Here is a 20,201-nt window from a genome sequence, read left to right on the forward strand (position 1 = left end):
CATGCTCCCAGGAAACAACCTGCTGCTGTCTACATCATCACCACATGTGAATAAAAGAAAGAAAGACAGCAAGAAAGAAAGAGAGAAAGAGAGAAAGAAAGAGAGAAAGAAAGAAAGAGAGAAAGAATAAAAAAAAGAAGTAAAACGGCGGGAAAACTTGCATCAACACTGGCACTCTCCCTCCAGCAGGGGTAGACAAAATGCTCACAGGAGAGATCCAGATCTGACTTTGACCAACGTTAGAGAAAGGTGTGCACCGTTCCCGGAGGTACTGCAATACCGGGCCGATGCGTGGAGTGGACGGAGCAAGCCCCTGTTCCATCTCCCGATTCCAAAAATCAATTTAATATATGGTCCCCTGATAGGGGACTTATCAGATATTAAACTGATAAGAACAGATACTACACTTGATCTTAGCCAAAAGGCCGAGAAGCGATGGCGACTTGGCCCTTGCCCGGGGCCCCCCAGCCCGGACGGCACAGGGGGATTCAAAGGTGGGTGCAAAATTCCAAGCACAAGCAGACCCCCAAAAAACGGGCTGCTGCTTCCAGAGGGGAAATGTGCAATTTAAGCAGGAGGAAACAAAACAAAGCAAAAACACACACATAACACCAAAAACAAAACATAAACTGGCGGAGTGCGTCTTACAAATAGTCATGCCAAGCTGCTATGCTGTGCAAGGTGCCTTGGGTAACTACAACTGTGCCTCGCTGGCTGGCTGGCTTGCTAAGAAGGTCCTGGCATAGGGACATGTTCCACCACACTTGTCTGGTTAGCTGCATGCTCCCAGGAAACAACCTGCTGCTGTCTACATCATCACCACATGTGAATAAAAGAAAGAAAGACAGCAAGAAAGAAAGAGAGAAAGAAAGAGAGAAAGAGAGAAAGAAAGAGAGAAAGAGATTTTACATTTTTTACATTTACACCCATTCGTTTTTTTCATTCATTTAACATTTCTTTTAAAGATGACATTCATGCATACAGACATACATTTTGTTTTAAAAGCATTTAAAATACATTTAAAAACACCAAGACAATTGTGCTTTGTACATGGTTAAAACAGACACAGATTAAAATCAACATGAAAAAAACCTGTGCTGCTTTAAAAGTGACTGGAAAAAAAGAACCATCTATAAAAAACCAGTGTTTGTGAGGGCCGGGGAGTGCTCTCTAAAAAAGTTCAAAAGTGAACATAAAACTAGATCTAAAACAGGGACAGGGGAAAAGGGACAGTGTATAGAACAGTGAGTTAAAATTCTAAAATTTTAAAACACTTAAAATGTAACTTTTAATAGTTTACATTAAAAATCTTAAAGATACATAAAACAAAACAAAACAAAATCAAATAAAACATTCAACGTAAATCAAATAAAAGTCCATAAAACTGAAACAAAAAGACTACATAAAACCAGGGCACCGTTGAAAAAACGGTCATGCCAGCTAAAAAGGGCGGAATGCTGGCATGACAAAATAAATAAAAGGCTTAGCGGTGCCCCGTAGTCCCGCTCCTAGGAGCTAGCAGTTCCAGTTTTTTCCTTTATTCCATCTTCACGTCCTGAAGTCCGGCGATCCTCCACTCCGCGCAGGCCTTGTCCTTCCCGAGGGTCCGGATGTCCAGAATTACAAAGTCCTTGATAAGAGTTTGTGCCCTTCTGGTCGTGGTGATAGTGTCTAGCTCCTGCTTGTGATAGACACAGACGTTACAGCCTTCCCACAGGATCTGCTTGACAACATTGATGACATGCCAAACGCACTTAGCTGTGCTGGTATCGATTCCTCCCGCAGGCCCATAGAGCACAGTCTCAGCGGTCATCTTGGCCGTGTCAGCAAACCTGTTTAGGAAGACAGAGACAGAGAGCCAGACACTGCCAGCCACATCACACTCCCAGAAGATATGGGCTGGTGTTTCTCTCTTGCGGCACTTTGCATAGGGGCATGTTTCTACTTGGGCTAGTCCCCTCCTGAACATGAACGCTCGAGTGGGGAGTGCACTGTGGACGGTGTTCCATGCTATATCCTTCTGGACATTACTGAGGCAGCTGTGAGACACATTCTCCCAGATTTTTTGGCTTTGGGTGAGGGAGAAAGTAGCTACTTTTTCAATTTCCTGGGAAGCGGCAAGATATTTAGTTACAGCCTTGTATTCCCAGGAGGCCAATTTTGCTTTATCTAAGCCCAATTTATATATAGTGTCCCTTAAGGTTCTATAATACAATGGGGGGTCCCAGGAGTACGGCACGGTGTTATCAATAGTGCAGAGGCCCAAGGCCCTGAGACAGGTGGCAAAATAGAAACGATTCATGTAACATACCTTCCTGTCCAGGGCCTGGATGTTCTTGATAGTTTGCGTGAGCCCCTGCACTCGGGTGAGCTGCACAACGTCCGGGACCCCCTTACCTCCCTTCTTGTCGGCTTTACTCAGGGTGGCTCGCTTTACCCTCTCCATCTTGCTGCCCCAGATAAAGCGGTGGATAATGCGGTCCACCACTTTTTTGGTGGTCCTGTCTGGGGGAAAGATTTTTCCTACATAAGAGAGGATGGGGAACAGTATAGACTTGGTTATTAATACTCTACCCGTCATTGTTAAGGATCTTGTGCTCCATCCGCCAATCTTTTTACGGACCTGGTTAATGGCCGCCGTCCAGCTCTGGGCCCCCGAGCTATTGTTCTCGAAAATGAGGCCCAGAATCTTGATTTTGTCCTTTTTGACAGGGTACATGTCCGACAGTTCCCTATCTACCTGCCAATTTTTAGACACGTAGACTTAGCTCTTGGACTTATTAATCACTGCCCCGGTCGCCGTGCAGTACTTCTCAAGGATATTACTAATCCGAGGTACCGACGATGTGTTGGTGCAAATGAGTGACACATCGTCCATATATGCTGTTGTTTTGACCTGGACCCCGTTGGATCCAGGCAGCTGGAAACCAGTTATATTGGTATCCCTACGAATTGCCTGCAGGAGGGGTTCAATGCACACGACATATAGCAGTGGGGATAGTGGGCAACCCTGTCTGACCCCTGACTGGATAGATATTTTACCAGTCAGGTGCCTGTTCACCAAGACTCGGGTACTAATGTTTGTATATATGGTTTTAACCCACTCCCTAAGTCCAGGAGCGAATTTCATCTGGTCCATCACTTTGTACATATATTCATGGCTTACCCTATCGAACGCCTTCTCCTGGTCAAGGTTGAACAGGCAGAGGGGATGGTTCCGTTCTCTAGAATAAGCCAGAATGTCCCTTGTTAACATTAAAATATCCGTGATGGACCTCCCTGGGACGCCACAAGCCTGGTCGGGGCCAATGACCAAAGGGAGGTGTACTTGTAGCCGGAGCATCAGAGCTTTGGCTAGTATCTTGTAATCCACGCAAAGGAGGCTGATTGGGCGCCAATTCCGTAGATCTTTAACTTCCCCTTTCTTATGAAGGAGAGTAATTACACTCTCCCGCATAGAAGGGCCCAACCGCTTCTCCCTGTAGACCGCTCTGTAGACCTCCGCTAAATGGACTTTTAGCGTGTCCCAAAAAAGATGGTAATACTCACCCGGGATGCCATCTGGACCTGGCGTCTTACCGGTGTTCATGGTCTTAACCGCCTGGGTGAGCTCCTCCAGCGTGAGTTCTGGGTCCTTCTCCTCCTCCTCCTCGTCCCGCACTGAGTCAGGCTCCAACTGGCTCAGGAACCACTCTATCAGGGTGTCATCTGTAGCTTTGATGTTATACAGGTCCCTATAGAAGTTCTCTACCACTTTTTTCACTCCCTCACTATCCTCTACTATCCTCCCCCTGCTGTCGAGCATGGAGGACATCAAGTGCCGCTTCTCCCTCGTTTTCTGGAAGAAGAAGCGAGTACACTTTTCGTCTTCCTCCATTTTTTGCACTTTTGCATTGTGCATGACCTTTCGTTGTTCCTCCCTACAAAGCACTGAAAGATCTAGCTTGGTCTGGGCTATCTCGTCGCTTACAGGGAAACCCCGAAGCTGAAGCAGGCTCAGACGCTGGAGGGCAGCATTCAGGTATTTATATTTGGCTCTCCTTTCTTTTGCTTTCCTCTTGCCTGCTGCTATGAAATAACCCTTAGTTCTGATTTTGACCATCTCCCACCACTCTATAGGGGAGTTGAATAGGTCACGCAAAGTGGTCCACTCAACAAGCCTGCTCTTATAGGCTGCAGCTATGGAGGGGTCATCGAGTAAGGAGGTGTTTAATTTCCAGACCCCTGACCCCATCTGGGAGGTCTGAGGGACCTGCAATGTTACCTGCAGGAGCCTATGGTCAGAGAAGAAGACGGCCTGGGTGTCTACTGCCGTCTTCGTAAGGGAGCTGGTATGCAGGACGAGATCTATACGGGAGAAGGAGGTCCCAGATGACCTCACCCAGGTAAAGGGAGGCACCAGGTCCTTACCTGCATCACACAGGGAGAAATCAGATATTACGGAGGACAAAACTCTACTAGAGCGGTCGTTGCGTGGCCTGCTCCGGTCTACGTCCCTCAGAGCACAATTGAAGTCACCTGACACGATGACGGGTACGTTCCCCAGCAGGAGTGGACGCAGCTGTGGAAAAAATTGAACTCTTTCGTTTTGGTTAGTGGGTGCGTAGACATTGACCAGTCTGAGGGGAGTGTTGTTGTATGTCACATCCACGCTCAGAATTCTACCAGGTTCTACCTCCCTGCTGCTGCGGGAGGTAATAAAAGGGTTTTTAAACAGGATACCTACTCCGTCGGCTCTGGCTATGTTGGAGCCCGACCAGAAGGAGTCCCCCAGGGTCCAACTCTCCTTCAGGTCCCTATAATCAGGGCTCGACGAAATACCACACTCCTGCAGAAAGATGAGATCTGCTTTCAAGTTAGCTAGATAGTTTAGTACATCAAATCTTTTTTGTGTCTCCCTGATGCTCCTGACATTAACAGACACACATATCAGGGCCATCAGGGTAGCTAACAAGAAAAGGAGTCGCTGCGTCCACCCCATAGCGACTATGATTGGGAGGTCAGGACACTCTTCCTACTCTTAGCTCTACGCTTGCTTCGAGGGGGCTTGGGCTTATTTGCAACTCCCATCACCCCTGAGAAGGTACTCACTGCTGCCTCGTCCAAGAAGGCACCGTCTTTATATGCACAGTACGTGGAGTTGTTGGGGCTATTCAACTCCCCACAAGGTAAGTCTGGTGGAACTTGCTCAGGGCCCCTCGGAACGTGTGGGTCAGCTTTGTCCTGGGGGGGGTTATGACAGACAGCATTCTTTGGCTGTTACCGTCTGTTGAATTGGAGCTGTTAGCAGACTTCTGGCTTACCGCGTCCAGGGGTATTCCCATGTCCTCCAGTGCTGTATCTAGGAGGACCTCTAGGGGGCCCCTGGTTTTGCCCATACAAGGGAGGGGGTCAAGGATGCTTTGAAGGGAGGCCCTTCGCTTGAAGAGGGTCATTGCTACCGAGGTACTGCTGGTCAGGGAAGGTGTTGACCCCGACCTCTCCCTCGGTGCATTAGTGAACACCTCTTCTGCGAGGTGTGCTAGGGTTTGTGCCAACGACTGGGAAGGCTGGCTGGGGATGCCCTGGCTGGCTGCTACCTGCCCACTAGGCGGCAGTGTAGCCGTCCCACTCGCCTCCGTCTCTGCCTGCGAGGGCAAGACTGGGGACTTTGTGTGGACATTAGCTGGTTTTGGATCTATGGGGGCCACCTGCAACTTGCTGTCTTTGATCCTGATCTTCTTTCTTTTCCCCCCCTCGTCTCTACCCTTTCTTTTCCCCACCCTCTGCTGGTTCTTCACTCCCTTCCCCTCCTTCTCACTCTCACTTTCACTGTCGCTTTCGCTTTCCTCCCCCACGGACTCAATCCTTATGGCGTCATAACGAGAGCCGAGGGGGAGTGCTGGCGCTGAGAGGGCCCTACTCAGGGGGGGGCCGCTGCTGGGTCCGGGCTCCCTCCCTGACTCGTGTTCTGCATCAGAGGAGCTACTGGAGGAGCTAGTGGAGTGGCTGTTGTACTCTCTCTCTGGGCTGGGGGAAGGGGTCCTCGTAAAACGGGACATGTCTCGGGGGCGGGGGGGTGAGGGGGTGCTGGTGATGATGGTGGTGCTGGAGTCTGGGTCTTGGATACTGTTGGTGGTGATGTGGACTGATCTTTGTTACTTGCTCCCTCTTCCTGCTCAGGCCTAGGCTTGTTCATGTTTGCCTTGCTGGCTCTGGCCATGTTGGCATAGGAAGAGGGGCAGTCCTTAAACAGGTGCCCCTTATTTCCACACAAATTGCACTGCCTCTCTTCTCTGCAGTGGCTGGTCTCGTGGGGGGCGCCGCAGTTCCTGCACTTGACTACAGTACACGCGGCCGTCAGGTGTCCTAATTCCCCACATTTCCTGCAGAGTTTTGGCATCCCATTATAGAATACCAGCCCTCTGTTGGGCCCTAACACTATGGAGTTTGGAATGTGGCGGACGCCTCCAATGCCCGATGGATCAACATTAAGGCGTACCAGCCACTTTCTGGCTCCTGTCCAAACCCCATCTTCATCTGTAATTTTCCTCCCTTCTGATGACACCCTCCCATAGCGGTTAAGCCATGTTGTAATATCATAGTCGCTAACAGCCTCATTGAAAAATTGGACAGTAACAACTTTCATTTCTCTGTCTGTCAGTGCATCCACACAAAATTCTTTGTATGGAGCGAGATATTTATTCTCCCCCCAAAAGGACCACATTTCTTGTAACTTTTGGGGGTTCCTAAAACTGACCTCAAACACTTCCTTAAGCCCTGGCAATTTCACCAAACAATTCAAGTCAGAAGGGGAAAAACCCATACCCCTCTGAAGAATGGTCCGGCTGAACTCCAGTCTCGTCAGTCCTGGTTCCGTTTCATCTTGCTTGTTTCTTGTGAAGCGCACCGCATTGTGCCTCCTGGTTTCCTGGGTTGGCCGGAACGCCATCCTTCAGCTGGCTCCTCCGATTGGGGTGGGAGAAGCCTCTGGACGTCCGGGTTGTCTCTCTCTACGGAAAAGAGACAACGTAAGCAGCAAATCTGGGCAGTTGAAGGAACTATTACTTTAGTCCCTGAGGAGATGGTCGCCTCGCAAGAGGGACCCCCTCCCCAGGTGAACGGTGTCCTTCCCTGGCGGAGTAGGGGGCGCTGCTTGGCACCGAGACCACGTAGGAAGAATCGTGGCTGTGACGCCTCCTCGGGGTCCGGGGCCGCCCTCTGCTCCTCCCAGATGGCGCCCTCTGCTGGGCGCCTGCTGCTCTCTCGGTCTGGATCTCGATTACAATCAAGGGCTGGGGATGAGGTCGTCTAGGTCATCAAAGGGTCCTCAAAGGTTGTCTGGATGGTAGGTCCTCCTTCTCTCTAACTCCAGGAACGTCTGGAAAAGCCGGAACCGCCTGAAAAAGAAAAAAACGGGAACCGCCTGAAAAAGAAAAAACTGCTCTCAACAGTCAACAAAATCTCGGCCTGGATTGGGCAAGCCAAAACCAGACTGAGCATTAGTCTTCCAAAAAGTTGCCGAGCTGAAGAAAGCCAGTCAAAAATAAAAAAAATTCTGTTCCTCCTCACCCGAACAAACCTCTCACAGACCCTCGGAGGGAGCGGGCAATGCCACTACCCTCTAAGCCTTAGTCTTAGAAAGATTTATTCGAACTGTAGAGAAGCCAGAGTATATGGCTGGCTAAGAAGGACCTGGCATAGGGACATGTTCCACCACACTTGTCTGGTTAGCTGCATGCTCCCAGGAAACAAACTGCTGCTGTCTACATCATCACCACATGTGAATAAAAGAAAGAAAGACAGCAAGAAAGAGAGAAAGAAAGAGAGAAAGAGAGAAAGAAAGAGAGAAAGAAAGAAAGAGAGAAAGAAAAAAAAAAGAAGTAAAACGGCGGGAAAACTTGCATCAACACTGGCACTCTCCCTCCAGCAGGGGTAGACAAAATGCTCACAGGAGAGATCCAGATCTGACTTTGACCAACGTTAGAGAAAGGTGTGCACCGTTCCCGGAGGTACTGCAATACCGGGCCGATGCGTGGAGTGGACGGAGCAAGCCCCTGTTCCATCTCCCGATTCCAAAAATCAATTTAATATATGGTCCCCTGATAGGGGACGTATCAGATATTAAACTGATAAGAACAGATACTACACTTGATCTTAGCCAAAAGGCCGAGAAGCGATGGCGACTTGGCCCTTGCCCGGGGCCCCCCAGCCCGGACGGCACAGGGGGATTCAAAGGTGGGTACAAAATTTCAAGCACAAGCAGACCCCCAAAAAACGGGCTGCTGCTTCCAGAGGGGAAATGTGCAATTTAAGCAGGAGAAAACAAAACAAAGCAAAAACACACACATAACACCAAAAACAAAACATAAACTGGCGGAGTGCGTCTTACAAATAGTCATGCCAAGCTGCTATGCTGTGCAAGGTGCCTTGGGTAACTACAACTGTGCCTCGCTGGCTGGCTGGCTAAGAAGGACCTGGCATAGGGACATGTTCCACCACACTTGTCTGGTTAGCTGCATGCTCCCAGGAAACAACCTGCTGCTGTCTACATCATCACCACATGTGAATAAAAGAAAGAAAGACAGCAAGAAAGAAAGAGAGAAAGAAAGAGAGAAAGAGAGAAAGAAAGAGAGAAAGAAAGAAAGAGAGAAAGAAAGAAAGAGAGAAAGAAAAAAAAAAGAAGTAAAACGGCGGGAAAACTTGCATCAACACTGGCACTCTCCCTCCAGCAGGGGTAGACAAAATGCTCACAGGAGAGATCCAGATCTGACTTTGACCAACGTTAGAGAAAGGTGTGCACCGTTCCCGGAGGTACTGCAATACCGGGCCGATGCGTGGAGTGGACGGAGCAAGCCCCTGTTCCATCTCCCGATTCCAAAAATCAATTTAATATATGGTCCCCTGATAGGGGACGTATCAGATATTAAACTGATAAGAACAGATACTACACTTGATCTTAGCCAAAAGGCCGAGAAGCGATGGCGACTTGGCCCTTGCCCGGGGCCCCCCAGCCCGGACGGCACAGGGGGATTCAAAGGTGGGTGCAAAATTCCAAGCACAAGCAGACCCCCAAAAAACGGGCTGCTGCTTCCAGAGGGGAAATGTGCAATTTAAGCAGGAGGAAACAAAACAAAGCAAAAACACACACATAACACCAAAAACAAAACATAAACTGGCGGAGTGCGTCTTACAAATAGTCATGCCAAGCTGCTATGCTGTGCAAGGTGCCTTGGGTAACTACAACTGTGCCTCACTGGCTGGCTGGCTTGCTAAGAAGGTCCTGGCATAGGAACATGTTCCACCACACTTGTCTGGTTAGCTGCATGCTCCCAGGAAACAACCTGCTGCTGTCTACATCATCACCACATGTGAATAAAAGAAAGAAAGACAGCAAGAAAGAAAGAGAGAAAGAAAGAGAGAAAGAGAGAAAGAAAGAGAGAAAGAAAGAAAGAGAAAGAAAAAAAAAGAAGTAAAACGGCGGGAAAACTTGCATCAACACTGGCACTCTCCCTCCAGCAGGGGTAGACAAAATGCTAACAGGAGAGATCCAGATCTGACTTTGACCAACGTTAGAGAAAGGTGTGCACCGTTCCCGGAGGTACTGCAATACCGGGCCGATGCGTGGAGTGGACGGAGCAAGCCCCTGTTCCATCTCCCGATTCCAAAAATCAATTTAATATATGGTCCCCTGATAGGGGACGTATCAGATATTAAACTGATAAGAACAGATTTTTTTTTTTTTTTTTTTTTTTTATTATTTATTTCACACAAACAAATATACAGAACATCCAATCAAACAAATTCACAAAAGAAAATACATGACAATATACAGAGTATTCACCCCGCAAAATAAACTCTAAAATCCATCCCATACATAACCCATGTCACACCTAACCCCTTCTCTTATTTACAAAAATCTTACTACAAATACACCAAACCCTTCCATTTTTCTTTTGCAGCATTAAACCCCCACCTTAACACATCCCTTTTTACCCTACCCCTCAAATCCCGACATACCTTATTCACCACCCCCAGTACTTTCCATTTCGTATTTGATTTAACTAAAACATTTCTTGCATCCCAGATACTCTGTTTCACTAAACTAATAACTAACCACAATAAAAACCCTATCTCCTTCTTTATCCCTTTATAATCCAATCCCTCCACCACAATACTATATGACAAAGCAAAATCTAACAAAATCAAATCAAACACCTCCTCTATTCGTGCCCAAACCCTTTTAACAAAAAAACAGTCCCAGAACACATGACTCAAAGTCTCTTCCACCCTACACTTGATTCTAGGACAGAACTTATTCTTTGTTAATTTGTGTCTATGTAAAATTTCCCTTACAGGTAACCTCCCGTGCACCACTAACCAATTTAAATCCTTTAACCTATTATCTAAACCTTTCGGCTGCACCCTTCCCCACACCTCTTTTGTGACCCCCCCAACCAACTCCAAACCCTCCCCCTCAATGAGATTATTATACAGAAGTTTGTGCTGTGTACATAATTTCTCCGTTTTACAAATTGGATGTTTCTTTAAAAAAACAACTGCACACTGATAGTGCTCTGGCAATACCTCTGCCTTTGGTCTATTATTCGACCAGACAACAATATTTCTCATAGTAAAAGAAAACCATAATGAAACAAAATACTGACATTTATGAAAAACCACTGGATTCAAAGCAATACATAAAGATGAAAAAAAAATACAGTCCAATTTAAGAGGGATGTTAGGAACATCCCTCCCCCATCCTCCACCCTCCTATACATGATATCCCTCTTGATGTATTCATATTTCCCCCCCCAAACAAAATCAAAAACCATTTTAACCAAAATCTTTCTGAATTTATATGGTAAAGGAAAAATGTAAGATAAATACAATAAAAATGGAAGAACATCACTTTTTAGCACCAACACTTTCCCCAAAAAAGTTAACTTCCTACACTTCCATAATCCTATTTTCACCCTTAACCTTACCAATTTATCCACCCAATTCTTAACCCCACTCCCCTTGTGATAGAAAGAAATCCCTAATAACTTTAACCCCTCAGTGCATAACTGTCAACCCCCTGGTACATCAGACCTATCCCTCCAGGCCCCAAGAAACATGACTGATGATTTATCCATGTTCAATTTTGATCCTGATGCTAAGGCAAACTGTGCAAGAACCTGAAGAACTCTTTCCAAACTTCTGTCTGATGTCAAAAAAAGAGTTGTGTCATCCGCATACTGCGAGATCTTAACAGAGACACCCCCACTCCCTGGTAACAACAACCCCTCAATCCCATCATCCACTCTCACCGCCTCCGCAAAAGGTTCCATATACAAAACATACAACAGAGGAGACAGTGGACACCCCTGCCTCACCCCTGAAACTTGTGAAATGAATTCCCCCAGATGCCCATTGATATTCACCCTACTACCCACCTCAGTGTACAAAATTTTTAACCACCTCAGAAACTTTTCCCCAAACCCAAAATGTGCCAAAACTCTAAACAAAAAACCCTGGTGCACCCGATCAAACGCCTTCTCCTGATCCAGGCTCACCAACATTAGAGGTACCCTCCTATCCTCAGCCCAACTAATTGCATCCCTTGTTAACATCAGATTCCAATGAACCGATCTACCCACCACCCCACATGTCTGATCCTGACTTACAATTAACGGCATTGTTTGTTTTAACCTCTCAGTCATAACCTTTGCGATTATTTTATAATCCACCGTTAACAAAGTGACTGGTCTCCAGTTCTTCAGGTCCATCTCATCCCCTTTTTTAAACAATAAAGAAATCACACCATTCCTCATAGATTTTGACAACCTCCCTGTGCGAAAAACTTCCCCCACCACCATTAATAATACTGGCCCAATTACCTCCCAAAAAGTGACATAAAATTCTTTAGGGAGACCGTCTCCCCCTGGTACTTTCCTATCTGCCATTTTATTAAGCGCACTTTCCAACTCAGCAACAGTGACCGGTCTCTCCAAACTCTCTCTCACCTCATCAGACAACCTGACATGCACTTTATCCAAAAAAGAGGCAGCAACATCCTCATTAACCTCTTTTTCTGAAAACAATTCTTTATAAAAATTACTAGCACAGTCTAGCATGCCCTCTGTATCCACCACCGTGACCCCATCTTTCCCCTTTAAACCCCTGATCACCCTCTTTTTTTGTTCACCCTTCACCTGTTTAAAAAAATATGAACTGCATGTCTCATGTTTTTCTAAAAAATCCCCCTTACACCTAAACAAAAAAAAACTCGCCCTTTTTTCCCACACCACCCTCATCTTATCCTTAAGTTCCCTTGCCTTGTCAAAATCAAAATTACCCCCTGTGTTTCCCCTTATATACACCCCCTCCAAATCCTTCTGTAACCCCAAAACCGCTCTCTGCTCCTTCCTCCTTCTATTCCTGCAGAATTGTTGAGTAAGTATCTTAATTTTTCCCTTTACCCCCTCCCACCAAACTAGAACAGAATCACAATAACACAACATTTCAACCCATCCCTTAAAATGAAATACAAAAAGCTCCCTAAACGCTTTATCTTCTAATACCTCACAATTAAATTTCCAAAACCCGCCACCAAACACCGGTGTTATGAAACTAATAATACATTTTAAACTATCGTGATCTGAAAACCATAATGGAGATGTATTGCAAAAACTAACAGACAACACATTTGAAACAAAAAAATAATCTAATCTACTTTTTGCCCCCCTTGAATTTCTCCATGTGATCCCTTCCAACCCTGGATTACATTTTTTAAAACTATCCACCAAACTAAAAAGTACTATAATACCTTTTAACACCCCCACTGTATAATCGTGCACATTCCCCTTATCTAATGATACATTAAAATCCCCTCCCAAAACTATGTGTCTATTTGTCACAAGGAGATCCTTTATGGCAACAAAACAGTCCTTTCTAGAAACCAAATCAGTAGGTGCATATACATTAATCAGTCTCAGCTTTTGACCTCTCCAGTTCACATTCACACACAGAATGCGCCCTGGTAGAACTGAAATGCATTGCACTACCTCCATCTCCTTGTCCTTTAATAACACCCCTACCCCAGATGAATGCACCCCCCCCACACTCCACCTTGACTCCCCTCCCCCCCAGTCTTTTGTATACAAAGCAATATCAGAAGCATCCCTTAAATGAACCTCTTGCAAAAAACAAAAAGAAAATGACAAAGAATTTAAATAAAGAAACACAGAAACTCGCTTATTATAACCCCTCAAACCTCTTACATTCATAGAAATAAAAGATAAAGACATAATACACTAAAAAAGAAATGAAAAACAAAAACAAAAATAAACCATCATTCACAAGTGAGAAAACCACAAAAAAAACCCTCAAACCATTAGTCCCAAAAAGTCTAGCCCTAGAAAGGGCCCATACCTTCTGTATCCACATAACTCCTCTCATTTTGCTCCTCTGGCAACCCCATGCCTGAGTCATAAGGACCTGGACTCACTGGTGAAAGACATAAGACTGCCGACTGCAGCACCTCGTCCTCCAAACCAGTGTCCGGTATCATGGAAGATGATGAAGAAACCGATCCAAATACCTCCTCTGCAGTCCCTGACTCCACTAAACTTAACTGCTGGGAAGAAACAGCCTCTAAGTCCTTTGGTACCTCCATGCGCTGTACGCCCACTATCTTCTTTGGAGTCCCCTCTAAACCAGCAGACGCTGTCTCATTCTCCACTTCTTTGTTCCTCTTCCTCCCCTTTCCCCTTCCTTTTCCTTTTCCCTGAACCAAAATCTGCTCCGTCGTATCAGTCACGCCATCAGGGGTATCTCCCCACGACACCCCTTCCATTTCTTCTTCACCACCTTTTACCTTATCACCTTCTGCTGCCCCTCCGTCAGGCACAGCAATATGCCTCATCTCCTTCAACACTTTTTCAATTGGAGGCATGTCATCCACCACTTCCAAGCCATCTGTCTCACGGCCCCATGCAACATCAGCATATGTCTGCTTCTGCTTAGGACAATTTTTAAACAAATGCCCTTCTTCTCCACAGACATTACAGCTCTTATTTTTCCGACAGTCTTTTGAAACATGTCCCAGTTCTCCACAGTTCCTGCATCTCTCTTGTGTACACCCGACCTCTATATGGCCAAAACTGGAACATTTTCTGCAGAACAGGGGCTGCCGTGAATAAAACAGATAACCCCTATCTGCTCCAATAAAGAAATTTGCGGGGGGATGACGGAACCCATCATACCCTCCCTCCTCTTGCCGAAGCAGCACCTGAAACTGTCTCTTCCCGTTCCAAATTTTAAAGCCGTCTCTAAGTAATTTTGCCCGGAAATCACATCCACATACCTGGACAGGAAAGCACTTATGGCTAAATCCGACACGTACGGATTGTACATATGTACTGTTATAATCCGGAAATTTGTTTTAGCCAAGGACTCCACGGAAAAAAATGATAAAGGCTCTTGATCCTCTTTAGCATTACAAGTATCAAGAAGATACTGAAAGGCTTGTGCGCTATGCAAAGTGACGTCCAAAAATTTAGATGTTCCATTCCTTTGTAAACAAAAGATTTCTTCCGGCTCAAAATTCAAAACTCCCAGCAATACTTCTCGAATAAATTGTTCTCTATCCAGCATCTCCTCCTCCGCTCTTCCCTTCCACAAAAATCTCGCAGTATTCCTAAGCCCAGCCCGACCAGCTGACTTAAATGGATTGTTGTAGGCCATCCTGCACACCGCCTTCTCTTTCTCCTAGTGAACAAATGCTGCGGTCATGCCACACACACTTGATCTGAGCCAAGAGGCCGAGAAGCGATGGCGACTTGGCCCTTGCCCGGGGCCCCCCAGCCCGGACGGCACAGGGGGATTCAAAGGTGGGTGCAAAATTTCAAGCACAAGCAGACCCCAAAAAAACGGGCTGCTGCTTCCAGAGGGGAAATGTGCAATTTAAGCAGGAGAAAACAAAACAAAGCAAAAACACACACATAACACCAAAAACAAAACATAAACTGGTGGAGTGCGTCTTACAAATAGTCATGCCAAGCTGCTATGCTGTGCAAGGTGCCTTGGGTAACTACAACTGTGCCTCGCTGGCTGGCTGGCTTGCTAAGAAGGTCCTGGCATAGGGACATGTTCCACCACACTTGTCTGGTTAGCTGCATGCTCCCAGGAAACAACCTGCTGCTGCCTACATCATCACCACATGTGAATAAAAGAAAGAAAGACAGCAAGAAAGAAAGAGAGAAAGAAAGAGAGAAAGAGAGAAAGAAAGAGAGAAAGAAAGAAAGAGAGAAAGAAAAAAAAAAGAAGTAAAATGGCGGGAAAACTTGCATCAACACTGGCACTCTCCCTCCAGCAGGGGTAGACAAAATGCTAACTAGAGAGATCCAGATCTGACTTTGACCAACGTTAGAGAAAGGTGTGCACCGTTCCCGGAGGTACTGCAATACCGGGCCGATGCGTGGAGTGGACGGAGCAAGCCCCTGTTCCATCTCCCGATTCCAAAAATCAATTTAATATATGGTCCCCTGATAGGGGACGTATCAGATATTAAACTGATAAGAACAGATACTACACTTGATCTTAGCCAAAAGGCCGAGAAGCGATGGCGACTTGGCCCTTGCCCGGGGCCCCCCAGCCCGGACGGCACAGGGGGATTCAAAGGTGGGTGCAAAATTCCAAGCACAAGCAGACCCCCAAAAAACGGGCTGCTGCTTCCAGAGGGGAAATGTGCAATTTAAGCAGGAGAAAACAAAACAAAGCAAAAACACACACATAACACCAAAAACAAAACATAAACTGGCGGAGTGCGTCTTACAAATAGTCATGCCAAGCTGCTATGCTGTGCAAGGTGCCTTGGGTAACTACAACTGTGCCTCGCTGGCTGGCTGGCTTGCTAAGAGGTCCTGGCATAGGGACATGTTCCACCACACTTGCATGCTCCCAGGAAACAACCTGCTGCTGTCTACATCATCACCACATGTGAATAAAAGAAAGAAAGACAGCAAGAAAGAAAGAGAGAAAGAAAGAGAGAAAGAAAGAAAGAGAGAAAGAAAAAAAAAAGAAGTAAAACGGCGGGAAAACTTGCATCAACACTGGCACTCTCCCTCCAGCAGGGGTAGACAAAATGCTCACAGGAGAGATCCAGATCTGACTTTGACCAACGTTAGAGAAAGGTGTGCACCGTTCCCGGAGGTACTGCAATACCGGGCCGATGCGTGGAGTGGACGGAGCAAGCCCCTGTTCCATCTCCCGATTCCAAAAATCAATTTAATATATGGTCCCCTGATAGGGGACGTATCAGATATTAAACTGATAAGAACAGATACTACACTTGATCTTAGCCAAAAGGCCGAGAAGCGATGGCGACTTGGCCCTTGCCCGGGGCCCCCCAGCCCGGACGGCACAGGGGGATTCAAAGGTGGGTGCAAAATTTCAAGCACAAGCAGACCCCAAAAAAACGGGCTGCTGCTTCCAGAGGGGAAATGTGCAATTTAAGCAGGAGAAAACAAAACAAAGCAAAAACACACACATAACACCAAAAACAAAACATAAACTGGCGGAGTGCGTCTTACAAATAGTCATGCCAAGCTGCTATGCTGTGCAAGGTGCCTTGGGTAACTACAACTGTGCCTCGCTGGCTGGCTGGCTTGCTAAGAAGGTCCTGGCATAGGGACATGTTCCACCACACTTGTCTGGTTAGCTGCATGCTCCCAGGAAACAACCTGCTGCTGTCTACATCATCACCACATGTGAATAAAAGAAAGAAAGACAGCAAGAAAGAAAGAGAGAAAGAAAGAGAGAAAGAGAGAAAGAAAGAGAGAAAGAAAGAAAGAGAGAAAGAAAAAAAAAAGAAGTAAAACGGCGGGAAAACTTGCATCAACACTGGCACTCTCCCTCCAGCAGGGGTAGACAAAATGCTCACAGGAGAGATCCAGATCTGACTTTGACCAACGTTAGAGAAAGGTGTGCACCGTTCCCGGAGGTACTGCAATACCGGGCCGATGCGTGGAGTGGACGGAGCAAGCCCCTGTTCCATCTCCCGATTCCAAAAATCAATTTAATATATGGTCCCCTGATAGGGGACGTATCAGATATTAAACTGATAAGAACAGATACTACACTTGATCTTAGCCAAAAGGCCGAGAAGCGATGGCGACTTGGCCCTTGCCCGGGGCCCCCCAGCCCCGACGGCACAGGGGGATTCAAAGGTGGGTGCAAAATTCCAAGCACAAGCAGACCCCCAAAAAACGGGCTGCTGCTTCCAGAGGTGAAATGTGCAATTTAAGCAGGAGAAAACAAAACAAAGCAAAAACACACACATAACACCAAAAACAAAACATAAACTGGCGGAGTGCGTCTTACAAATAGTCATGCCAAGCTGCTATGCTGTGCAAGGTGCCTTGGGTAACTACAACTGTGCCTCGCTGGCTGGCTGGCTGGCTTGCTAAGAGGTCCTGGCATAGGGACATGTTCCACCACACTTGTCTGGTTAGCTGCATGCTCCCAGGAAACAACCTGCTGCTGTCTACATCATCACCACATGTGAATAAAAGAAAGAAAGACAGCAAGAAAGAAAGAGAGAAAGAAAGAGAGAAAGAGAGAAAGAAAGAGAGAAAGAAAGAAAGAGAGAAAGAAAAAAAAAAGAAGTAAAACGGCGGGAAAACTTGCATCAACACTGGCACTCTCCCTCCAGCAGGGGTAGACAAAATGCTCACAGGAGAGATCCAGATCTGACTTTGACCAACGTTAGAGAAAGGTGTGCACCGTTCCCGGAGGTACTGCAATACCGGGCCGATGCGTGGAGTGGACGGAGCAAGCCCCTGTTCCATCTCCCGATTCCAAAAATCAATTTAATATATGGTCCCCTGATAGGGGACGTATCAGATATTAAACTGATAAGAACAGATACTACACTTGATCTTAGCCAAAAGGCCGAGAAGCGATGGCGACTTGGCCCTTGCCCGGGGCCCCCCAGCCCGGACGGCACAGGGGGATTCAAAGGTGGGTGCAAAATTCCAAGCACAAGCAGACCCCCAAAAAACGGGCTGCTGCTTCCAGAGGGGAAATGTGCAATTTAAGCAGGAGGAAACAAAACAGCAAAAACACACACATAACACCAAAAACAAAACATAAACTGGCGGAGTGCGTCTTACAAATAGTCATGCCAAGCTGCTATGCTGTGCAAGGTGCCTTGGGTAACTACAACTGTGCCTCGCTGGCTGGCTGGCTTGCTAAGAAGGTCCTGGCATAGGGACATGTTCCACCACACTTGTCTGGTTAGCTGCATGCTCCCAGGAAACAACCTGCTGCTGTCTACATCATCACCACATGTGAATAAAAGAAAGAAAGACAGCAAGAAAGAAAGAGAGAAAGAAAGAGAGAAAGAGAGAAAGAAAGAAAGAGAGAAAGAAAAAAAAAAAAGAAGTAAAACGGCGGGAAAACTTGCATCAACACTGGCACTCTCCCTCCAGCAGGGGTAGACAAAATGCTCACAGGAGAGATCCAGATCTGACTTTGACCAACGTTAGAGAAAGGTGTGCACCGTTCCCGGAGGTACTGCAATACCGGGCCGATGCGTGGAGTGGACGGAGCAAGCCCCTGTTCCATCTCCCGATTCCAAAAATCAATTTAATATATGGTCCCCTGATAGGGGACGTATCAGATATTAAACTGATAAGAACAGATTTTTTTTTTTTTTTTTTTTTTTTATTCCTTTAATTCAACTCAAACACAATACAGGAAAAAAACACACTGTATGTTACAATTCAAGAACTGCTCTCCATTTTTTTTTAACAAAATCTAACCCACACTTCCTTTCATCTTTTAACAAATAGTCCTTTAACAAAGACATTATTAATTTCTTACATGACCATACAGACAGACGTTTCCTTTTCATTATCAATACATTGCGAGCAGTCCACAATACATCTTTCAAACAGCAAGCTATTATCCAAGCACACATTCTATTCATTTCATCATAGGGCTGCTGAAGAATACCATAAAGAAGGAAATCACTTGTTAAAACTTCTTTTGGTAAAAACTTTTCAAATAAACACTGTACACTAAACAGCACCTGTTTAGAAAAAAAACATTCAATAAATAAATGAAACACAGTTTCTTCACATTTACATTCCTGTCGGGGACACACATTTACAGGAGTGAGACCTCGTGCATGAAAAAAAGCTCTAACAGGCAAACATCTGTGCACTGACATCCATGCTATGTCTTTCTGTCTGTTAATCAAAACTTTAGCGGACACATTCTCCCAAATTTTTACTACTGTCTGTTCCATGAACACTCCTATCGGAACTACTTCCTCATATCTATTAATCTTAGAAGTGACGATCCGGGGTTTCCAATCTTCCAATGATAAAGACTCCAGCTTGTTTTTGTAGACAAACTTCAACACTGTATTTAAATAAAAAGGAACCGACCAACTGTGTGGTAATGATAATGACAAAGAAACCCAGCCAAACTTTCTCAAAGAAGCATACATATAAAACCTCAGAAAGAAGAAACATTTAGTAGACTTGTAACGTGGGAGTAAACAAATCTGCAAAACATTACATACAAAAGTGCTCATAAGGATGGATACACAGTCCGGAACATTTTTACCCCCATTCTTTGCAGGCTTAAACATAATAGCCCGACTGAGCCTATCCATTTTAGACCCCCAAATAAAATGAAACACTGCCTTATTAATGGCCCTAATACAGGCATATAGCAAGGGCCACACTTGTGCAACATACAATAAAACAGGTAAAATCTCATTCCTGAGCACTAGAGCTTTACCTTCTAAGGTCAATACCCTTTGCTGCCACAAACCAAACTTTTGGTTGACCTTTGACAACCTCTCCTCCCATGATTTTAAAATAGCCCCTTCACCCCCAAACCAGATCCCCAAAATTTTTATAAAGTCTGTTTTCACAGAAAAGGGTATTGAAATACCACTAGACCACAACCCAAAAAACATAGCTTCACTTTTCTCAAAATTAATCCTTGCCCCAGAAGCTTGACCAAACCAATCACACACCTGGATTAATTTATCTATTGAAGGCTGATCTCTACAAAACACAGACACATCGTCCATATAAAGGACGCATTTAAGCTGAGTCCCCCCGCTTCCTGGAATCACAATGCCTTGAATACATTTATCAGCCCTTATAAACCCTGCAAACATCTCAATACAGCACACAAACAATAAGGGGGACAAAGGA

The 20,201-nt window shown here is 45.8% G+C and overlaps 7 non-coding genes and 2 pseudogenes across 7 annotated transcripts; all 9 read right to left on the minus strand.

Moving 5' to 3' along the window:
* Nucleotides 1–246: 246 nt before the first annotated feature.
* Nucleotides 247–437, minus strand: LOC131739236 (U2 spliceosomal RNA). Its single transcript, XR_009330403.1, has one exon. It is a non-coding gene; the product is annotated as a U2 spliceosomal RNA (small nuclear RNA).
* Nucleotides 438–7,969: 7,532 nt separating this feature from the next.
* LOC131738983 (U2 spliceosomal RNA) lies at nucleotides 7,970–8,160 on the minus strand. Its single transcript, XR_009330151.1, has one exon. It is a non-coding gene; the product is annotated as a U2 spliceosomal RNA (small nuclear RNA).
* A 611-nt stretch (nucleotides 8,161–8,771) lies between these two features.
* LOC131738985 (U2 spliceosomal RNA) lies at nucleotides 8,772–8,962 on the minus strand. Its single transcript, XR_009330153.1, has one exon. It is a non-coding gene; the product is annotated as a U2 spliceosomal RNA (small nuclear RNA).
* Nucleotides 8,963–9,558: 596 nt separating this feature from the next.
* LOC131738466 (U2 spliceosomal RNA) lies at nucleotides 9,559–9,761 on the minus strand (annotated as a pseudogene).
* A 5,636-nt stretch (nucleotides 9,762–15,397) lies between these two features.
* LOC131738986 (U2 spliceosomal RNA) lies at nucleotides 15,398–15,588 on the minus strand. Its single transcript, XR_009330154.1, has one exon. It is a non-coding gene; the product is annotated as a U2 spliceosomal RNA (small nuclear RNA).
* Nucleotides 15,589–16,154: 566 nt separating this feature from the next.
* Nucleotides 16,155–16,345, minus strand: LOC131738987 (U2 spliceosomal RNA). The gene has a single exon (XR_009330155.1). It is a non-coding gene; the product is annotated as a U2 spliceosomal RNA (small nuclear RNA).
* A 599-nt stretch (nucleotides 16,346–16,944) lies between these two features.
* LOC131738988 (U2 spliceosomal RNA) lies at nucleotides 16,945–17,135 on the minus strand. Its single transcript, XR_009330156.1, has one exon. It is a non-coding gene; the product is annotated as a U2 spliceosomal RNA (small nuclear RNA).
* Nucleotides 17,136–17,737: 602 nt separating this feature from the next.
* On the minus strand, nucleotides 17,738–17,928 carry LOC131738989 (U2 spliceosomal RNA). The gene has a single exon (XR_009330157.1). It is a non-coding gene; the product is annotated as a U2 spliceosomal RNA (small nuclear RNA).
* Nucleotides 17,929–18,515: 587 nt separating this feature from the next.
* On the minus strand, nucleotides 18,516–18,719 carry LOC131738491 (U2 spliceosomal RNA; annotated as a pseudogene).
* Between the last annotated feature and the right edge of the window lie 1,482 nt (nucleotides 18,720–20,201).

The sequence above is a fragment of the Acipenser ruthenus genome, chromosome 10 (assembly GCF_902713425.1).
Source record: "Acipenser ruthenus chromosome 10, fAciRut3.2 maternal haplotype, whole genome shotgun sequence".
NCBI classification, from domain to species: Eukaryota; Metazoa; Chordata; class Actinopteri; order Acipenseriformes; family Acipenseridae; genus Acipenser; species Acipenser ruthenus.